Source organism: Haemorhous mexicanus, chromosome 13, assembly GCF_027477595.1.
Source record: "Haemorhous mexicanus isolate bHaeMex1 chromosome 13, bHaeMex1.pri, whole genome shotgun sequence".
Taxonomy (NCBI): Eukaryota; Metazoa; Chordata; class Aves; order Passeriformes; family Fringillidae; genus Haemorhous; species Haemorhous mexicanus.
This window is the reverse complement of record NC_082353.1, coordinates 18,943,109-18,963,556: the sequence shown is the minus strand read 5'-3', so window position 1 is coordinate 18,963,556 and position 20,448 is coordinate 18,943,109. Positions and strand designations below refer to the sequence as shown.

Genomic DNA, 20,448 nt, shown 5'->3' with positions numbered 1-20,448 from the left:
TTTCTATTAAACATTACTGATGTCCCACATCTATCTTGTCCCATGTGCTAAAAGAAGAACTCATAAATAAGAAAAACAGGCAATTAATACAGGATTTTAGTGTCAGATGATTTAAAAACACCATTATCTTTTAAGGCAGTAAGACAAAAGGCAATGAAAGTTTGAAGTGCTTTCCCATATAAAACTGGTGGAATAATTTACCAGTTGGAAGAGGTAATTGGGATAGATAGCCAGTAAAGTAATTTAAAATTATACACTAATATATGAGAAATCTGAAACTTGCAGCAAGAAAATTTATCAAGGGTTAGATAAGACAGCAGATTTTCAGCTTGCTCTACTAAAAATAAAACCAGAGAGAACAAAGTGTCAAGCTTTAACTGACAATTTCAAAACCAGAAAACAAAAGCAGGAAGGCAAATTAAAAATTAACTTGTATCTGAAAGCTGACTTTATTCAACTTGTTTTTCAGATATAACCAAAATTCAAGTCATTATTATGCTGTCTAGATTTAGACAACAACAGTAGTGCTGCATCTTTTCAACTATCTCACAAAAACATAATAAACCCAGACTATTCATTAATTTAAAGCTACCATTTTGCTACAGACTTCTATATATAAATTAATTCCCACTAATGAAAGGCAAGGACTCAGAACTGCTTCCCACCAATAACATCTTCTATTTTAGTTCAATTCTTAACTGAAGGAGAGGTTTCTAATCATAACAAATATTGGAAGTGAAGGCCCTGAATCATAAATCCCATCTGGTTATAGGCATGGTACACAAACTCCAGCTGAAGAGCGACAGCCCAACCATACATGAAATCAAACTACTTCATTGGTTTGAGAAGTTGCCTTGGTTTGCAGATAACAGCTCTTAGCAGTGATCTGAGTCCTTCTGCAGCAATGCACATTTGTGAGGTTTTTAACCATTGCCTTCATTAGCTGTTTTAGGGAACAGAGCACATACACTGGCCCTTGGCACTCCTAACATTAAAGCTCTCTTAGTCCAGAAGAGCAAGGAATAAAGTCATGACAATTCCCAACTCTACTTCTGTGATCAGCATTAAAATAATTCCTGGAAAAGTGTTAAAATTTTTAATGAACATAATCTGAGTATTTATTATTAGCCTCTACAATATAAGACAAGGTGAAGGAAAGCTCATCTTTCTCTGATTTTTGTTTTTAATCAGAAGCTGACAAATGACAAAACACACACATAAATACCCAATAGCCTTCCAAATTGTCCAGAGATGGCTTTCAGGTGTCCTGCACTTGTGGGCTTCTCTTCACAGAGCTGTGGCTCCATAAAACAACTGCACATTTAGCCATGGCACACACGGATACACAGACATACAACGCCACAGATGCAAAGTCCAGTCACAATCTACTTTGGCTCTTACTTCAAAGGAACCTCCTCCACTCCCTTCCACCACCAGCCAAACTTTTCATCTCTCAATTATCTTTTTCCAAGGATGAGGTGCAGCCTTACCGAAGAGGAACAGCCACAACCATGCTCTTTAAGGAGAGTAAAAAAGGAGGATGAGGGCTGATAGCACCCAGTGACCGTGGCCCTGTGAGGGGCCGGGTCCTTCAGGGAACGGCGAGGAGGATGAGGAAGGGGGTAAGGAGGAGAGGGGCTGAATGAGGGGAAACAGGGATGGGAAAGAGGGAAACAAGGGGGAGAGAGGGGCACCGGGCAAGGGGGACATGGGGAAGAGAAGGAAAAACGGAGAGACAAGGAGGGAACGGGACAGACAGGGGCGATGGGGCCCAGCCCTAGCGCGCACCCCCTCACGGAGCGGTGCCGTACCCGCGCGGTCCGGCGAGCAGACAGCAGGGGCAAAGCACCGGAGACGACCTCCCACCGTCAGGACCCGATCACCTTGGCCCTGTCCCCGTTCCCCCCTCGGCCCGGTGGGTCACTGCCACTCACCGGGGCCGTCGCAGCGGGATCGGCGCCGCCGCCGGCCCAGGGACCCGGGGCGGGACGGGCCGGGCCGGGCCGCGCGAGACCGCGGCTGCCGCGCGGCTCTCGCGAGACACAGTCCCGCCCCGTCGCGGATAGCAACCAATCACAAGGCTCCGTCTCTCCCGCCTCCCTTCGCCAGCCAATGGGAGCGCGCCCCCCCTCAGCGCTGCGCCCGCCCCTCAGTGTGGGCTAAGGGGTCGCGGGCGGTCCCGGTGTCCGGGTGTTCCCGGTGTCGCGGTCTCTGCCGGTGCTCAGGTGTCCGGGTGTTCCCGGAGTCCCGGTTTCTGCCGGTGTCCGGGTGTTCCCGGTGTCCCGGTCTCTGCCGGTGCTCAGGTGTTCCAGGTGTTCCCGGTGTCCCAGTCCCTCCCGGTGCGGCTCCATGAGCTAATGTGGGGGCTCCACTTGCCTCCCCGCGTGTTCACACAGCCCCCGGTGCTAAGAAGTCATCCCTGCTTTATCGCTGATAAAAGAGAACATAATTTGCTGATAGAAGTTGTGGTCAGGGACCACCCTCTACCTGTGGTGCAGCTGCCGCTGCCTTTTATTTCTGTGTTAACACAGAGTGGAGGTGCTCAGAGGGTCCTGCCTGCACCCACCACCTGCCCACCACGAGCATTTTTACCCATGATCGTTGCCCTGTGGAAATGGTTTGATTTTATGTGTATTCATACACACTAGGATGACACCTAAAGACTTGTTCGTGTCTTGTCCGTTCTCTGCTGACAGCTAATTTCCTCATCCTTAAGGTATTTAACATCACCGGGTATTAAAAAGTTGCTTTTTGCTGAAGATCACCTCTAGAGCTGGCTGTAAAAAAGAATCTCAGCTGCAGAAATACTCTTTCCAGTTTCCACAGACTAATTAACATAAACGGGTCCTAACGAGATTCACACAGCGGGTCTGCAGGGTTACCTGCAGAAGATATTTCTTCCATATATTCACATAACTTTCATTGGAAATAAATCAATATGCAGAAAAGCTCGAGATCTTTTCCCTTGCAGACTCATTTCTCTCTTTTTCAGTTCTAAATAAAGAATAGCAGCTCTTAATGGCTCATTTGTCATTTTCCTGCACTTGAAAGACAATAATTGATTGTGACAACTACACTTGCTCCATCTTACTTTGCAATCAGTCTTTTTGGAGTTGTTTTTTTTCAGAAAAAAATAGATTGGGTTTCGTTGAAATAATTTACCCTTCAAAAATTACCATCTTCCATATTTCTCAGATCATTCTGTGTACATGATTTCTACTGTGATTGATAGCACTTGTCTTTTTTTTTCAGCTGATGTTACAAAGTGGCCTGCTTGTAGACCACCATGCCTTTAAAAACAGCAAACACATCACACTTCTTAATGTCACTTTGGTCTCACTCTATAAATATCTGAGAAATTCAAAGTTAAGCTTATTTCAGACCAAAGTAGAAGCTGAATATGAGGACTTTTAGCAACATGTTCCTCAGAGAGAATTCAATGTGTCAAACCAAATGTACTTCTCCAGAATATTGAGTTATTGATTGGGACAGAAACTGTTTCTGTCTTCTTCTACTGAAACAGAAAAGGAAAGATGAAGCTTTTTTTCAGGGAGACCTGCTCTTAGCAGAGCCAGGATACTTAATGTGTTTATTTACACATAAGTTGTAATGGTTTGGGGTTTTTTGGTCGGAGATTTTTTGAGAGAGTAACAGGTAGGAGATAAGATTACTGCACACTGGTATTGTTGAGAGCAAATTGTGTCGGTTCTTTTCTGCTCACACCAACACACATAATTTTTTCTTGTGTCTTTCCCCCTGCAAGGTTACTCAGGATTCTCTCGTAGTTGTTTTGTGCAGCCTGAATCATCACACTCGTTCATTCTGTATTTCCCCCCTCAGCCAATGCCATGGTGATCTCTGAAAAGTGCTGCTCTCAGACCTGAAAGCTGATCCCTGAAGCGCTGATCCTGCCCAGCACAGGTGCCCAGCCTTGCTCATGTAGTCACAAGGCTAAAAATGATGAGTGGAGCAGGGATATTGGAATCTGATCTTCTGGTGAGGAGACCATTTGCCTCATGGTTGCCAAGTCATTCTCATCTAACTTGTCAGACTAGTGCAATCTCTTCTGCTAAGTAAAGTTTACTATTTTTTACCCTAATTTAATTCTTATTTTTGTGCTTCTGAGAGCACGGGGAGCTTGACTTTTCCATCTTGTAAGAAGGATGGCTGATCTCATCTGTGCCTACAAAGAAACTAATAACATTTGCTTTGAAATGCCAGTTTAGAGTAGATCTATTCAAGTAGTTTGCAGTTGTTAGTGGCTTGAAAGTCCACCATCATCTGGTGGTTTACTGGAACAAATCCAGTGGCTGGAGCAAACTGGCACAGCTTCTCTGGTGATCCCTTGTGTGTGCTGAAATCACACAAGTCAGATGAAGATAGTGTGAATAAAAAGAGATGATGCTATACCAGATTTATTACACAAGGCAACTAATTGAGACTGACACCTTTGGGGAGATGTAATTGGAAATACCTTTGCATAGTAAAACTTTATGCCAACATTTTCTTTAGTTTTGCTGAGTGAAACATGAAGAAATTATGTTTATTGAGGTTTTTATGACAAGTTTCCTATCTCTGAATGTCACAGACCTACAAAATCCAAAGTATCCCAGTGAATTTCTGAATCTGAGTCCTGAACACTGTGAGGTTCTCCCTCCCTAATAATCCTGCATGAGTCTTTTCCACCCAGTGCTGTGGATACCACTTATATTGAATCATGTGCATTAAATTAGACTTTGTAAATTTGGAATATGATAAAAATACCCACTTCGCAATTAAAGGTCAGTTTTTAGCAGCAGGAAAATTCAGTGTGATTGATGCATGACAGCAAGAGAGTTTCTCCTTTAAGGTCAGGTAATTACCAAGTATTTTTATTCTCTGCTCTTCAGTGTGTCAAGTAGCAGTACAAAACAGGCTTTCTTGTTCATGACTGTGTTCTGAGAATTATGGTGAGGCAAAAATCCGTCAGTAAACACTAAGCTCATGCAGCTATGCTTAGTGCAGAGAGGTCCTGTGGGCTGGAGGAATCTTCTAGGCACAGATCAATCCAGTGATCAGCAGATGGAGTTTCAGCTTTCTTTAGGTTCTGGTGTGTACAAGTGTTAGCACAAGTGTGTGAAGCAGCAGTGACCCAGCCTGCTGCATCTGCCAGCTCTCACAGCCAGAGAACATCTTTCCCATGCTCAGACTGGGGAAGAATCTGCTTAACACATATTTGGGACATTTGGAGTGGTCAAGGAAAATGGCAGAGCTCTCCTTCAAGTGGCAGGGTTCCAGCATGGGGGCTGAATGCTTTGTGCTGTCCTACTGTCTTCTGCTTATCCCTAGAAAATAAACATTGCTTGGAATTTTGAAAGCTCCTATGTAATTGAATATGCAATTCCATTTTTCTGCTCTTACAGACACCAAGGGGAGGTTTTCTTCCTCATCTGAGGACAAATAACTTCCATTTCTTCAATTTCTTCCATGGTTCTTTGAACAAAGAGCCAAGGGCCTCGTGTCATCATCAGGTTCTGCAAAGACTTGAAGAAGCAAACAGAACATTTCCAGTTTGCATCCTTTTTTGTAGAATTTCAAATCTTCATTCTTCTTACCCTTGTTTTCACTTTACATTATCTTATATAAGATGTTTTCAGTCAATCCAGATTTCATATGCATAATGATACAAGATTCAGTTGGTATAAATGTCAAGAATTTTGGTTCTATTCTTTCCACAGGAGGTTTATTTTGCATCATGCATCATTTGTTGATTTGTGTCTTGTACCAGAAAGAAATAAACTCTGTAAAATGTTCGGTCTTTACTAATGGAGAAAGAATCCATTCTCCAGAAAGTCCTTGTTCTTCTTAGGAAGTCTTTTGTAACTTTCAGTTAGTAATTTTGGTTTAGGGACAAAGCTCTCTTATTGGAGTGGAATAAAGTTACAGTGACTCATCACAGTACTGCTGACTTTGATTCCATGCATGTTTTAACTCTGGCTTTCTGCAGCAGTACAAAAGTGGGAAGGCAGATGGAGCTCCTGCACACCGAGTGCCAGCATGCCAGTATTCAGAGTTTAGACATCATCCACCTTTGGCTCAAGCCTTTTTATTTTCAGTTTATTCTTTATTGTATTTGTTAAACTCAAACTGACTCCTTTTTCAATGGCACAGTAATGCTAGTGAAAAACCTAATTTCAAAGGAAGTTATTTGCACTGCCTGGTATGCTTCAAATCATCATCGCTCAAAATGGAAGCTTTAAAAACAGTTTATTGCTAATTTGGGCTGAACTGATTTTTGAGGGAAATTTCCTGGTAATCACATTGATTATATTGTGTAATAGACTCCCGAAGAAGTAGTGGAAAGCACTGGTCATTTGGACAGGCTGCATTTGGAATGGAACAACACTAATACAGAATAAGCAAGCAGTGGATTTTGTCCCTGATCATGCAGTTTCTGCTCATTCTGAATCCCCACTGATCTAATTAATCTCAATTGGAAAAAGAACAATGCCTCACTGGCTGCCCCAGAAACCAAATTCCTCTGTGAATGTGTTAAGCAAATACAACAATAGGCAGAATCAACATTTCTGCCTCTGCTCCATTGGGAAATCTCAATATGGGATCACTGCAAAGGTACCAAACCAGCAGCTCCCCATGGCTTTTCAGTTGATAGTCCTTTAAAGACTGTGAAAGGAGCATGAGGCTCATGAGGAGGTATTTTGTGTTACCTCTTGTTGACAAGATAATCATGGCTTTCAAATTAATTTCAATTAACCAAATATTGTTTTTCAACTTGCTAACATTGCTGTATGTCACAAAAGCATTAATGAATAAAATTTTGTTTATTCACGTTATGAAACTCTTTAAATTTGACTGATTTGGTTAAAGTCACTTAAAATATTGTCTCCAGTTTTGCTTCGTTCAAGCCAATAAAGTAGTAAAACTTGAATAGCAAATTTAGACAGCACATGGACACTTATTATTTTCAGACAACAAATAGCATGAAATGTTCTTTGGTCTATTTTTATGTGTCCTCAATAATATTATTTTTTACTACCGCCCTCAGCTGCCATCGAAGCTCTGCGGTGGTGATTTCTCTCCATCCTTCTGTCTGCCCCAGGTTTCCTTTCTTTTCATCTTCGCTGCATTTCCCTTCAGTCCAGCTGACAGATCTGCTGAGTTCACAATAATTGTCAAAAGATTCCCAAGTATTTCTAATGATTCGTTGGATCTCATTTCACCAGAAGTTGCTATTAATTCAACCGAAATCAGTAGTTATAACATTAAGCATTAATTATTCTGAAGTTGTTCCTTCTTCCAGATACCAAACCTACTCCAATTCTTTTATCTATGTCTATTGCTGCCTAATGTTATTTTATTTTTTCTCTTAGCCATTTATTCTTCTGAGAAGTCCCATGATCTGGTGTTGAAACAAATTCATATCTTGTAGAGAGACTCCATATCATCAGCAAAGCTCCATTGTTCCCATAAATTTACTTTAAGACTTTGATAAAATATTAAATCCCTATACTCTCACCCACACAGTTCCATACTTTTAGCACATATAGTCTTGAAATGAAAGTATTTAGTGACAATACACACACTTGAAGTAACATTTTTATCCATTTATGAGATGCTTGTATTTCCTATGGAAAGGTTTCAAGTGAGGTGGCAAATGTCTTGGTTGTATAAGGTGACCAGTTTTGTAATTTAATTCTGCCATTCATTTCAGAAGGGTGTTAACTCTGTGACCTGTTACATTATGATAGAAATGAGGCAGGTGGTGAGCTATTTTTCATTCCAAGGGAATATAAATAGTGAAGGGGGGCAGCATGGTGTATATGCAGCTCTTTGATTTATGCAGCATATTGTGGAACTTGTTTGAGGGAAGTCAGATATAGAAATCCTCTGTTCCTGAGACCAGTGGGAGGTTTGCTTTTAGAGACCTTGCAGGGTTTCTCCTTTTCATGTCAACCATCCATCTGGTTACAGCTGGGATCTGACCTTTCTTTTTATTGAACTCTCTAGGAATAGCTTAAATATACACCAGGATGCTCCACATGTTGGGGAGACACTCAATAGGCTGTTTCCTGTCAAACACAGAATTTTTAGTTTTTGAGAGCAAACCAGAAAAGCCAAAGATCTTTCTTTTCTTGTTAATGCTCTGTGTTTCCTCTCAGAAATCTTTCATGGGAATTCTGGAGCACTTTGTACTGAGAGCTCGGAGTCAGGAACCACAGTCCAGGCACACTGGGCTGGGGAGCCCTTGGGCAGTGGTCAAGGTCTTGGACTGCTGACTGTGGGTACTTTTTTCCAAGTCCACACCTCCTTCCTGCCTTTGTCACATTTGCACCACAACACTGATAAAGATCTTTCCACATTATAAAGTCATGGCACAATATTTGTTACCAGCTCCCCCTTTCCTCCGTGTAAGGAATGTTTGGGACAAAATGTCTTTGTGTCTGGCAGAGCTCTGCTCCCAGGGAGCTGGTCCAGGCCATATGTCTGGAGCAGGGCAACATCTGCCTGACCAAAGGAGATAATTCAGCCTTCATTCAAAAGTAAAATGAAGACTCAGAGCCATTTCTGCTGAAAATATTCCACTGAACCTATTTTTCATTTTCCACCAAAGGAGCCATGTGCCATATAGACTCCTCCAGAGAATAATGCCCCAAAATTCTGGGCCAGTGAAATAATTAGGTCTGTTAAACCCTTTTGGTGCTTTTAGCACCTTGGTCAATGAGTTCAAGTTTTCAAATACACATTGCATACTTAGAAGACCTCTCCTCTATAGTGATGGCACCTTCATAGCCCTAAGCCAGGAACAGACATTGCTACAAATTAGAAATAGCCCCATCAATACAGCTACAGCTTCATTACAATCCTTAAATTAATGTCTGTTTCTTCCATAAAATAGAAGCCAGCCAACCAGCCACATACAGAACACAAAATTTGCCTACTGAGGAATAAATCCCTGTCAGCATCCCAGTGCTGCACTCTGGTCCCATGTTGGGTAGGACTATGGATAGACACACTGCTATCCGGAAATAATTTAATTTTATTTAGATGCTTAAAAAACATCCAAAATCAAAGGAGAAATTTATACCAGAGCTCTTTTATGTGGTTTATATTTTTGAAAAATGGGCATTCTCTGTGTATATCCAGTCCTTAGAGGTGGCTAATCTGTAATGTGACTCCTGACAAATGGATCAGTCTGGATTTGAAAACCATGTGGATAAGTGCACCATGATTTGGCTTCTGTTTTAAAAAAATCAGTCTAAATAGTCTTAATATTCCCTACATAAGTGGAGAAAGAGAGAAAACTGATATTAGGAAATGGAGAAGCCCACTTCCCTGGAAGATTTATGTGGTACAGTATGCCAGCCTTTAACAGCATATGTCAAGTGTGTAGAGCTTGATGACAGGGTATGTTCTATTCTGCTGATGAGAGGGCTCAGCTCTCAGTCACTTGGGCCATCCCTGATGCAGAGAAAACCATGGCAGTACAGCAAAGAACTTTTTCCTACTTCCATTTGCAGGTGTTTCCTCCCTGACCTCCTCACCACACATGCCTGACTTCCAGAGCAATTCAGGATGAATGGCAAATCCTTTGTGTTTGAAAAACTGTGCTTTTCCTTTGGTTTCTGTACTGAAACCACATGAAACAACAACTAAAGATACTTTTCCTGGCTGGAAGACAAAGTCAAGGACCAATGCACAACAACAGCATGGAAAGATAACAGCAAAGTTAAGTAGATAAAAGCATCACAACATAAGAGTTTAAAAGACTCCCTGTGTTCTGACCTCTGCTGTCAAAAATTCTGAGTTTGTTCAATAGTTGATAGGAAAAGAGTCCAAAACCCACAGAAGATGATCCATGCAAAGGGCACTTTCCTTGTTCAGTAGGGACAGAAGTTATGCCTTGGTATTCAGGCACAGTGAGTATTTGCTGTAGGGTGCTCTGTTAATTTAGCTAGAGCATGTTGTTCTATTTGATTTATTTGGATTTTTCAGTTTTATCTTTCCTCCTCAAATTCTACCTGTGGCACAGAACTCAGCAATATGCAAATGCTGCAAGAACATTGCAACACATCTCAAAAGCTCACAGTATTTTTCTATGCTTTATTTATATAAAGCTAGAGTAGGGGAGGGTCTTTTTTGCAAAATCAGATATTACTTAGTAAAGCTGAAATTCAGCTCAATGTGAACTCTGCAATTTGTTCATAATATTGGATTCCACATTATAGCTCCAAGTGCAACAATATGAAATATCCAAGGGGTTGTACAGATTCTCATCTTGGGAAGTTCAGTGAGAGCAAACTCCAGGGAATGTTTGAGCAAGGAAGAAACCAAGCTTGTGTTTAGAAACACGTATCAAGGAAGAACCAAGGTAGAACAGGGCTCTTGCAGAACTGAGTAAATGATTTTAAAGTATTTCTAATATATTTGCTGCAGACAGAAGGTCACTCAAAAATGAAGGTAGGCCCCTATTCTTTAACCTCCCTACCTGCACCAGGTAGCCAGGGCAAGCAGATCAGTGAAATGCAATGTGTGGGGAGAAAATAACATTTCCACTCCATGATTTATGCTCAGTATTTCATTGGTGTATAAAAGCACTGCTAGCAAAGCAGTTTTATGCATATTTTAAAAGGCTGTTTCAATTGATCAGAGACAGGAAGGCCATGAAAAACTTGTAGATGGCAAGTTTATAAAAGGAAAACAAATGGAAGGGAAATAAAATCCCTTTCCAGCAGTATTTGACTTTCCCAACCCATGTGATAGACATAGGCAAACTTCTCATTTCATTCCTGACACTTAGCAATGTTCCCCACTGTTTTCAGATCCCTTGGACTTTTCCTCTTTCCCATCACTCAGTGAAGAGATATCTTCAAAAGGCTTAGATATAAAGTCTAGTGAAATTACAGAAATAGAAATATGTACTAATCAGAAAAGCAAACCTACTCCATATCTAAGTTTACATGAATACTATCAGTATTTAAGCCATAAACCATTTGATTTTCCTTGTGCTTCTCTGTGTTTGCCTCCTTATTTTGACTTAGGAGTTAGATTATTAGCTTTGCTTTCTTTCTTCAATCAATTCAGAAGAAACACAGCAACAATATACAAGCACAAAATTTCTCAGTTTTAGCTGAGCATTGTGGCAGGGAGAAGAGCTTTGATTTTGCCAGGATACTACAGGCTTGATTCAGCCCCAAGCTCATGGTGAATTGAACATCTTTGTCCTCTTCTTTCACACCTAATCTTCCATCACAGACTAGAGCTTTCCTACAAGGTTGTTTTTTTTTTTTGTTTTTTGTTTTTGTTTTTTTTTTTTTTTTAATTGTGGGTGTCCCTTCATTAGGTAGCACCATAATCCTTCAACTTCTGTTGCATTTCAGCAAGTTTGCAGCTCTGGATTCAAGCTGGGTCTGTGCAGCTGTACTGAATCTCCAGTGGGTCGACAGTGAGGAACACTGGACAATGGCAAACAATCCACAGCCAAACTCACCAGAGCAGCTGATAAGGTGAACAGCACTGATGACTGCAATACCACAGAAATTCCAGCTACAGATTACTAAGCAGCTCTTTTCCCAGCAAACTGCAACTGCACAAGTAAATTGTCCACTTCAAAATCTCAAGTGCTTTAATTTCCTGGAGCTATTTACACGTCTTGGAGACTACAGGGAGAACTTCCTTAAAAGGGTAAGAAAAGCCACTGCTCTTCGGAAGCCAGAAGAGTTCTTACAAACAGATCATCCTTCTGTTCTTGGGCTAATTGAAGGAAGAACATGAATAAAATAAGAATATTTTGAAATATCATTTCCAGAGGTGAGAACTTTTGCAAAGACTTTTATCATCACTTCCAAAAGACAGTTGTAGAAGATAATAAAAAATGTCCTGACTTTTGTAACATTGCTGATGAGAGGGGATCACACAGGTAAACCTGCCCTCAGAACATTCAGGGCTTTAGAAATTGAAAGTGAATTGCACTGAAGGCAAATTGATAGAGCACATTAAGGTAGAATATGTTGGCAACTTCACCCACCCTCAATTTCAGTTCATTTCAAAGAAGGGCACAGATGTCCATTCTGAGGCCACGGATCAAGGTTCTCATGTTGTGACTATTTATATTAGACTTCCTGACACTCCAAAGCCACCCAGACCACAAACAATCATCTCCCCAAAGCCTTTAGAATAAGGACATTTCCTCCCAGTTCCAAGGTTTACAGGCTGTACTGGGTAACTGCTCACACTGGTTTAGATGACTGCAGAAACAGCTAGGACAGACACATTTTCGTGGTTTTTATTTTTCATTTCAACTCTGCACAATCAGTTTGGAGAGGGGAAGTCTATGGATTGCAGTTTTGTTGTTATTTTCTACTGTGCTGGGTGGCAAAATGATAACCTGAGGCAGACTGGCCTTCCCAGGGTGGCAGCTGGTGTCAGAGCTCTATAATAACACTTCTCCCCAGCACTGAAAAGCATTCAAGGCATTTCCCTTTTGTTTACAGCTCTTCCCATAAATGATATTAATCTGAAGTAGAGCTTGTGAGGCAAAGAGCACTTCAGTGTAAACCTTCTGAGGGTGATACCAGCAGCAGAGCTGCACACAGGCAGCCTTGTTAGGAATTGTTTGCCTCTTTGCTTTTCAGTGCTTGAGCCACTTCCAGACTGTGTTCTTTAAAGAGCATTTGCACACAGTCTGCTCAAGGAGAGAGAGTTCTCTAACGCTGCTGTTCTTCCCCAGGTTCTCACTGCCCCAGGTCAAGGCTGCATTTCCACAGGAGATTTGGCCCATGGGCACACTCATTTTGGATTCAGTTCCATTTGCTGCAAACTTTCCCAATTTCTATCATCCCTTATGCTATGCTAAACACATCAGCACTTTGCTTAAAAACTGTTGTATAAATTAGAGTATTACAGTTTTTGATATGACAATCTAAAAAGATGCATTTTCATGAGAGAAACAGCTGCAATGAATTACTTGCTTGTCACTCAATAAAATACACATATTTAAATTGACAAGAGTATGATGTTTTCATAGGAAGTGCTTGTATCATCTCCACATTAAAACAGCTGAAGGGTTTTAACTCTGTGGCAGCTTCACTTTCAGTGCATGTACATCTTGCATGTTCACTTAAAAAAATATTATTCCAAGGTTCAATTTCTGTATTTGCACTCATGATTCAATTATTTGTCCACTTTGTTGAAAAAAAAAAAAAGAGATCAAGATGTACATTTCTATATAACTGAAGAACTAATGATGTTGTTTTAGCACAGCCTCTGTGCCTGTCAGCAGGATTTCAGTTCAGAGATGTTCAATGTCCAAATCAGTCAAACTGGATTTAATTCAGACATCTAACTCCCTCAGGCCTGGTTGGAAAATGTCAGCCTAAAATAGCTTGTGCCTGAGTAGAACAAACGAGAAAGGCACTTCTGATGTATGTATTTGTATGTCCAAATGTCACAGAGTGCTGAGCAGGGACTGACCCCTCCCTCCAGCACTCAGAGAGCTCTCAGGAGCTGCAGGAGTTCCTCCCACCTGCACAGCACCTCCCTGAGATGAGGGACAGAGCTCCTTGACTTCACCAGGTGCTGAGCAGTGATTACAGGGAAGGGTGAAAGAGCTGCCCCTGAGGTACCAGTTACAGGCTGGCCCAAATGCCAAGGCTTGCAAGGTGAGCTCATGCTCTAAACAGGACTCAGGATCTGGGGGGATTTACCAAGAACAGAATTTAATGCTCCTCAGTAACAGAACACAGAAAGCAGTAACCATCCCATGGCTTGCTTTTGAATAGGATGAAGTGAAATGTTTCTCACCTTCATTTTCAGTCAGAAGAATAGGATAGCAGAGGTAAATCCACAAATTATTTATTTTTGTTAAACTAAACAGAATGAAATGAGTTACTTCGTGTTTTGTCATCCTGAGGTCATTTTAAAGCAGCATGACAAAAACATTCTAGTAGAAATAAAGAATTCAGTGTTATCATCTTGATCTAATGAAATCATTAAGTATTCAGAAGTTCTCAAATATTTTTTAACTTGCTCGTCATGTTTATTTATAGATTCATTATTAGAAGCTAAGCCTCTGGACTTTTTCCCTTTGCACTAGGTAATTTATACAATTTATACTGAAGAACAGCAAATTGCTTTATTTTTCACTGTTACAAAGAGCTACATAATATTTCACTCACATTCCTAGCAAAGCTGCCTGTAAACAACACTTGAATTAGCAATTAAATTAAATTAAAATAAAATTCAAACAATCTAAAGTAAAATTAGAAAACAGATTATTGAAATTAACTTTTTTACTATAGGTTTGTTAAAAAATATATCTGAGAAAAAAAGCATTTTTTAGCATTAAAGATTACTACTTGATATTTAGTTAATTCTTAATAGATTTTTTTTATATCATTCAATAATTGAACTGGCTATCTCTATCTTTTTTTTTTGCTATAGTTTTTCCATAGAACACTATGTTCTACTCAGCTTACCATGAGCAGCAAGAAAGAAAATACAAAGAAAAGGAAAAACTTTGCTAATAATTTGTTTTTCTTCCTCACATAGAATTTGAGAGAGCCTTTCCACAGAAAAGTTTCACAATTAGACATTTGCTTTGTCAGTCCCAGTTTGCTTCTCTTATTCCTAACAAACTTTAGTTGCATTTTTTTCACATACTGCATGTTGCAAATTTTAGCACAGAAAACTGAGAGACAAAAACTCTGGTGAATACATTTGGATTTAAAGATAATAATGACAGTCCCAAACTGCAACTCAGAAGACAGTGGCAAGCTCTTCACTCTATTCACACAGTTTTCACAGAGGATGAGGCAGTTTTCAAAAGCAAGTTGGCAGAAATGCAAGAAACTATTACCTGTCCAAGTTAAATCACAGAAAGCAAACTTTTAGGGGGTTTTGTTGATTTTTTTTTTTTTTTTTTTGGTTGGTTGTTTTCTTGGTTTTGTGGCTTTTCCATAATGCTTCCTGAGTTAACATGAAGAAATTGAGGTGCCAACACCTGATGTTGTCCTGCACATCTCATTGAGGTACTCATGACCTGCCTTAGCTCATTTAAGATGCAGGGAAGACCTGGATTCTGTAATAAGTAAGATTTATTTTCAGTTTCTTTCACAACAAAAATTGAATCTAAAGAGCTGAAGTAAGGGTTGGCATTTTTCCCTCTGCTCTCTGACCACCCCTTAAGTGTTTTGGTCTCTGTTTCTCTCACAAAAATCAACTGTGCTGCTGAAAGAAGGGAATGAGGCTGGCTCCATGCAGGGAGCCAGGACAGAGGGGCACCAGGGAGCGAGGGAGTGGCTGCAAGGACACACAAATAGAGCACACATGAAACCCAAGCAGGTACAACCATTAGCTGGAGAGCTGGCAGTGCTCTAAAGATGCTTTTCAGATAGGCATTTTATACCCTGGCACATCTTACTCTGGCTGCCTCTGTAATGAGCCAGGGTCCTTCATCTCAGTAACAGGAACTTGGCTCATCCCAGGCAGCCACAGAAGCAGGGAAGTGCAAAAGCAGGCACTGAGGATAAATCCCATATTTGTAGCTGCTGCTGACTCTGCTGGAGGATCCAATGCTGGCATCTGCAAGCCATAACTCATGGAAAAAGTTACACTTTTCAGCTCTGCCATCTGATCTTAACCTGTGTGCAGCTTATTTCCTATTCCATCAGCACTTGGGAAGGCTCTGCCTGGTGGGAGGCAGCTGCTCCTCTCCCAGGGGACACTGCTGTGAGTCAGGGCTTGGTGGCCACCAGCAGAGCCTCAGTGCCCAGGGCTGGGGCAGCAGGGAAGGTGTCCATCCACTGGGATCCAGCCACGGCTTGAACAGAGTTTAGCCATTCCCTGTGTCACCCTGAGCTCACACTGCCCCTCGTGCTGTACCTGCAGGAGCTGAAGGAGCTGTGTTTGTCCCCTTCTGGTGTCCTTGATGCAGGAGAGCTGTTGGCAGAGCACTGAGGGCACTCTCCTCAGGAGACAGGGCCCATCTGCCAGAGCCTCCTACACTCCTGGGAATTTCCCTTCCATCTCAGCCTGTTCCATGGCTCTGTGGTTCTATCAATTTGCCTGCTGGCACACAGCACAGCTCAGATTATGGGAAGTTCCTCCCCTGCCCTCTTGCCAGCAGCAAGGGCTTTATTTGTGATATCACAAAATATTTGCTTTGTTTCAAGACAAAAGGAGAGGGGATGTCTCTGCTTGCTTTCCAAAAACAATCTTGGCAATCTTGTTCAAGTCCTAAAAGGGAGGTGCTGGGTTCCCTGCTGATGTGTTTGATCATCTCCTGTATCAAGTTAATGTCCCACTTATTTATTTGAATGACATGAGACCAGGGCCCAAGTATGAGGCATTCTTTACTAGTCACACCCTATTAAAACAACTGCTCAGGAACATGCTCTGCCTTTTTCCCCAAGCATAAAGGTTTTGTGTCAGAATAGGAGGCATTAGTAAGTCATCAATGTATTGACTGGACTGCCAGCAACTGCTTTACATGTAGTATTGTCCTTAAATTTAACAACTCAGTGGATTGATTGTAATAACAAGCACATCCTTCCTAAATTTACAGAAACAGAGAAAACTGATATATTCACTACAGAACCTTATGGCTTTGTTCTGACAGAGAACTAGATGCACTCAGGAATGCCAGCACAGTTTTACTGCTTTTTTTTCACCCTAGCATTAATGTACACTTAAAGTGAATTGCCAGGCTTCAGATCAGGTGAATCTATTTTCACCCACAAGGAAGCAAAGCCATATTTGGGGTCACAAAGAATACACAGCAAATGTCCAATGCAGATTTTATACTACAAGTAACTTATTGTCATGCTATTTCATCTTGGTTGAACCACAGCACAAGACAGACAGTTATTAAAGGAAAACTGGGTGGTGTTACATTTCCCTTTAAAGAATTAACACCATGTTTTATATTTTGGTAATGTTCTCTCTTTAAAACAAAGCAATTATCCTGCTAGCCCTCCCCTCTTTAGTAAATTCAGTGTACAAAGTAGCAATCATTTGTTACAAATATTAAAATAGCTTGATGGATTTTATGGATGTGCAGTCTTTCTCTTCAAAATAAAAGCATCTATAGCACTCTATGAGATGTTATAGCTCGCCTAATTTTTTAAAATACAAAGCAGTGTAATAATTTAATTTTTTTCCCCATTACATTCCTCAGCAGCTGGTCTTTTCCTTCTGCAGGAACATTCTACTACTCTACACAATAATGAGCTGTTTCTAGGCTAACTGAAAAAGATTTATTAAACTGACCAGTTTTTAGAGAGATTTTTTGCAATGAGAATTCTGCAACAACTCATCTGATGCTGAGCAGCAGCATCTAACAAAGAGACACAACTTGCAAAGCCGAGTCCACGCCCCAAAAGTTGCCCAATTCAGGACTCAAACAGTGAGGCTGGTCTCTCAGCATGGGCTGCTTTTGTGGCTGCTCTAACAGCCCGTTCTGCTTTGTACCAGCAGCTGCTGGGGTAGCTTCCAGCAGAGCTCTTTGGAAACCATTTCAATGGAAGCTTTTCCAGATGTAGGTGTGAGCACGCCAAGCGCTCTGGCTCTCCAGTGTGAAAAGCAAACTGGGAGCTCACCCTGGGGCCTGAGCAGAGCTTCAGGCAGTGGCCAGCTCCAAAATCCTGCTCTGAAACACTGCCTTGGGTGCCCAGGGCTCAGTTTGGAGAGTGGCACCAAAATGTGGCAAGTTTACCTAGCCCTCTTTTGCAAGTTTTTCTTTTTCTCCCTCCCAGTATATAAATTGTCTAATAATCTGCATCGAGTGATTTTATTAAGGCTTAAGAAAAATTATTTAATACCCATAATACTGAAAAAGTACCTGCTAATACTGTACATTATATGTAATTACTGTCTCACACAAGGACAGAATAGAGTGCCAGCTATCCAACCCACCAAATTATTTACCATGCAGTAAATAATGCATCTTATTCCATAAGATGGGATCTTATGGAATAAATAAATTCTGCAAAGGTGCAGCTTACCTAGCATTAAAGCATCTTTATAATATTGGCAGTTCTTCGGTTATAGGAATTCTAAACTTTAACCCTTCCCCTCTTCAAAGAAACAGATGTTTAGCAAAGACTGATGTCAAGGCATTGCTGTACAATTACAGGGCTGTGTTACTCAGAGTAACACTATTTTTCATCTGTATATACTAGTGGGAAATACATATATTTGAATTTTCTCTATCAGTTTACTCCAATGAGAGTCTAAGAAATCTGTATCATAGAATTGTACATTGTATTTCCTTCACTGCCAAATCTCATTTGGCACCCACAACAAAAAAGGACTGACAGCAACATGAGAAACCACTGACATATTCAGAGCAAGGTTTTAATTAGATCCCTTCTTGGCTGAGCATCTTCTTGCATCCTGTTAGAATCTCTATTCCTTTGCACTTCTCAGAGATATTTAGGCACAGGGAGTCACACAAATGCCTGATGGAAAAGACAGATGAGTCAAACTGTTGGAAAGTTCCCCAGGCAGCAGCTCGGATTGCTCACTCACTCCTCAGGCTTTTTCCTCCACTAAATGTCAGATGTGTCACTGATTTAGCAGCCACTGCCTGAAGAGATTTGATTTGTGCCACCATTGCCATCACTGATCTTCTTGGTTAATTCCTCTGCTTAAGTGATAACAGCAAATTGTGGCAGAGGTGGTCATAGAGCATCTCTCTGTTTTCACAGGATGAAGCAATGGCATTAAGTGAAAGTAAAGCCAAAAATAAGAGAAAATTCAGCCAATCTAAAGCAGCAGTTTCCAATTATGCAGACAGGTTGTCTTTTTAAAAATTTGTATGAAGTAGCTGTGTCTCTTACAGGCACACTCTAGAAAACTAAAGTGGCAAACAACCTTGAGCTGAAAGTAACCAACAGCCTGTACCTCCCTGCCTGTTCTGCAGGGCCACAAAAAGGCTGACAAAGCAGAGGTCAAATAACACAGACCAATACACTGAAACATCAACCCACCATGAGTCCCCCTCTGACTCCTGACCCAAATCACATCATGACAAATGTAAGGAAGAGGAAAATAGAAATTTCAGCATGTCAGAATCATTTTGGTTACACTGTATTGCTTTTCCTATCAGGTTTATAAAATGTGAAGCAAATTCTACCTGGTATTAGGGCTCAGCATCTCTTAACTTTCTCACCTGGAAAAACTTTACCAAGCAGGTTTGATTCCAGCAGTAAATTCCTGCACACCAACCTCACGTTATGATTTGGAAATGGAAATCAAAACCAATACCAGTGGTTTGGGATAACCCAATAGCTGGAAATAACATCTTTCACAACCTAGAGTTTTTCCTAGCTGAAGAAAAATTTGTTCATTAGGCAGGTTACTTGTTATTTTGTTGGTTGCAGAGATAGATCAGGAAAAAGAGTTTTACCTTTTAAACTATTTAAATTTGGAGTATGAACAAACATCTTTTATTTCCATTTAATTTTAAACTCTCCTTTTTAGAATATTGAGACACCCTCATAATTTCAGTGCATCTTGAAAAAGTTATCACAACTGACAAGTTGTCAAAACTAGGAAACTGAAACTTTGATGTATTGAAAACCAACCCATTTTGAGTGCCATTCCTGACTGCTCAGAGAAACACATCAAGTTTCAGAGAAATCAGATCTTCACCACTGAGAGTTTTAACAGCAATACTGATTCACTTAAGAGAGCTTGAAAACATACTTTTTCTGACAGAGGCCATTTCCAGTGGAAACTATTTTGCTGATCACTTAACCATCTTCAGACTGCTGTGACTTAGACAGTACTTTCAGATACTTTCTTCTTATAATATTGGCAGTTCTTATATGGAGAATGTGTGCTTTTTTCTCAGTGTATTAAAAATGGAGGATCTCTTCAGAAAGTCTCACCCTTTCACATAAACTCTCATTCTGACCCATTTCTTTCATTAAGAGAAAACTAGGTTAAAGGTATGAGTGATATTTTCATTACAAATCAATTGCATGGTTAAAGAGAAAAAGGAAGTTTGCAGTACACTGAGGGATACCATTTAAATATATGTGTGTGTGTGTATGTATATATATACATAAAATTCTTTTCCATTAAAGATTTAAATGGGTGTAAACCAGTTTTCTTTACTAGAAAAGGGTAAAAGACATACCTTAGTCAAGTGCCAGGCTCCAAGGACAATTATGATGCTGAAATCTCAGGGAATTCCACTTTCTGTGTTGCTTTATACTCTGCCTCTCCCACTACCTGTGGCACTCCACAAGCACTGCTGGTCCCCACGTGCTGGGTGCAGCTGGAATAAGGAATATGCCACGCTCTGTCATCATTTCTATTATCAGCCTGAAAGAGGTGAATCTTTGCTGGAATGAAGAATTAGGTTCATTCTTTGAACCAAAATTAGCCCAGCCTAAGAGCAAGGTATTTACAGACATTAAGTCCTTTTTCTTGGACAGTGCAGCC

General features: G+C 40.7%; 1 protein-coding gene across 3 annotated transcripts in view; it reads right to left on the bottom strand.

Annotated features, from left to right (window-relative positions):
• Positions 1 to 2,045, bottom strand: part of LRRC28 (leucine rich repeat containing 28) — a 51,287-nt gene extending 49,242 nt beyond the window's left edge. Inside the window, exon 1 of one of the 3 annotated variants that reach the window (XM_059858613.1) lies at positions 1,935 to 2,045. The gene's annotated coding sequence lies outside the window, so the exon portion shown is untranslated. Of the gene's footprint in view, positions 1 to 1,401; positions 1,421 to 1,811 lie in introns of those variants that run through there. The other 2 variants (XM_059858614.1, XM_059858612.1) reach the window with 2 other exon arrangements.
• Positions 2,046 to 20,448: the final 18,403 nt, after the last annotated feature.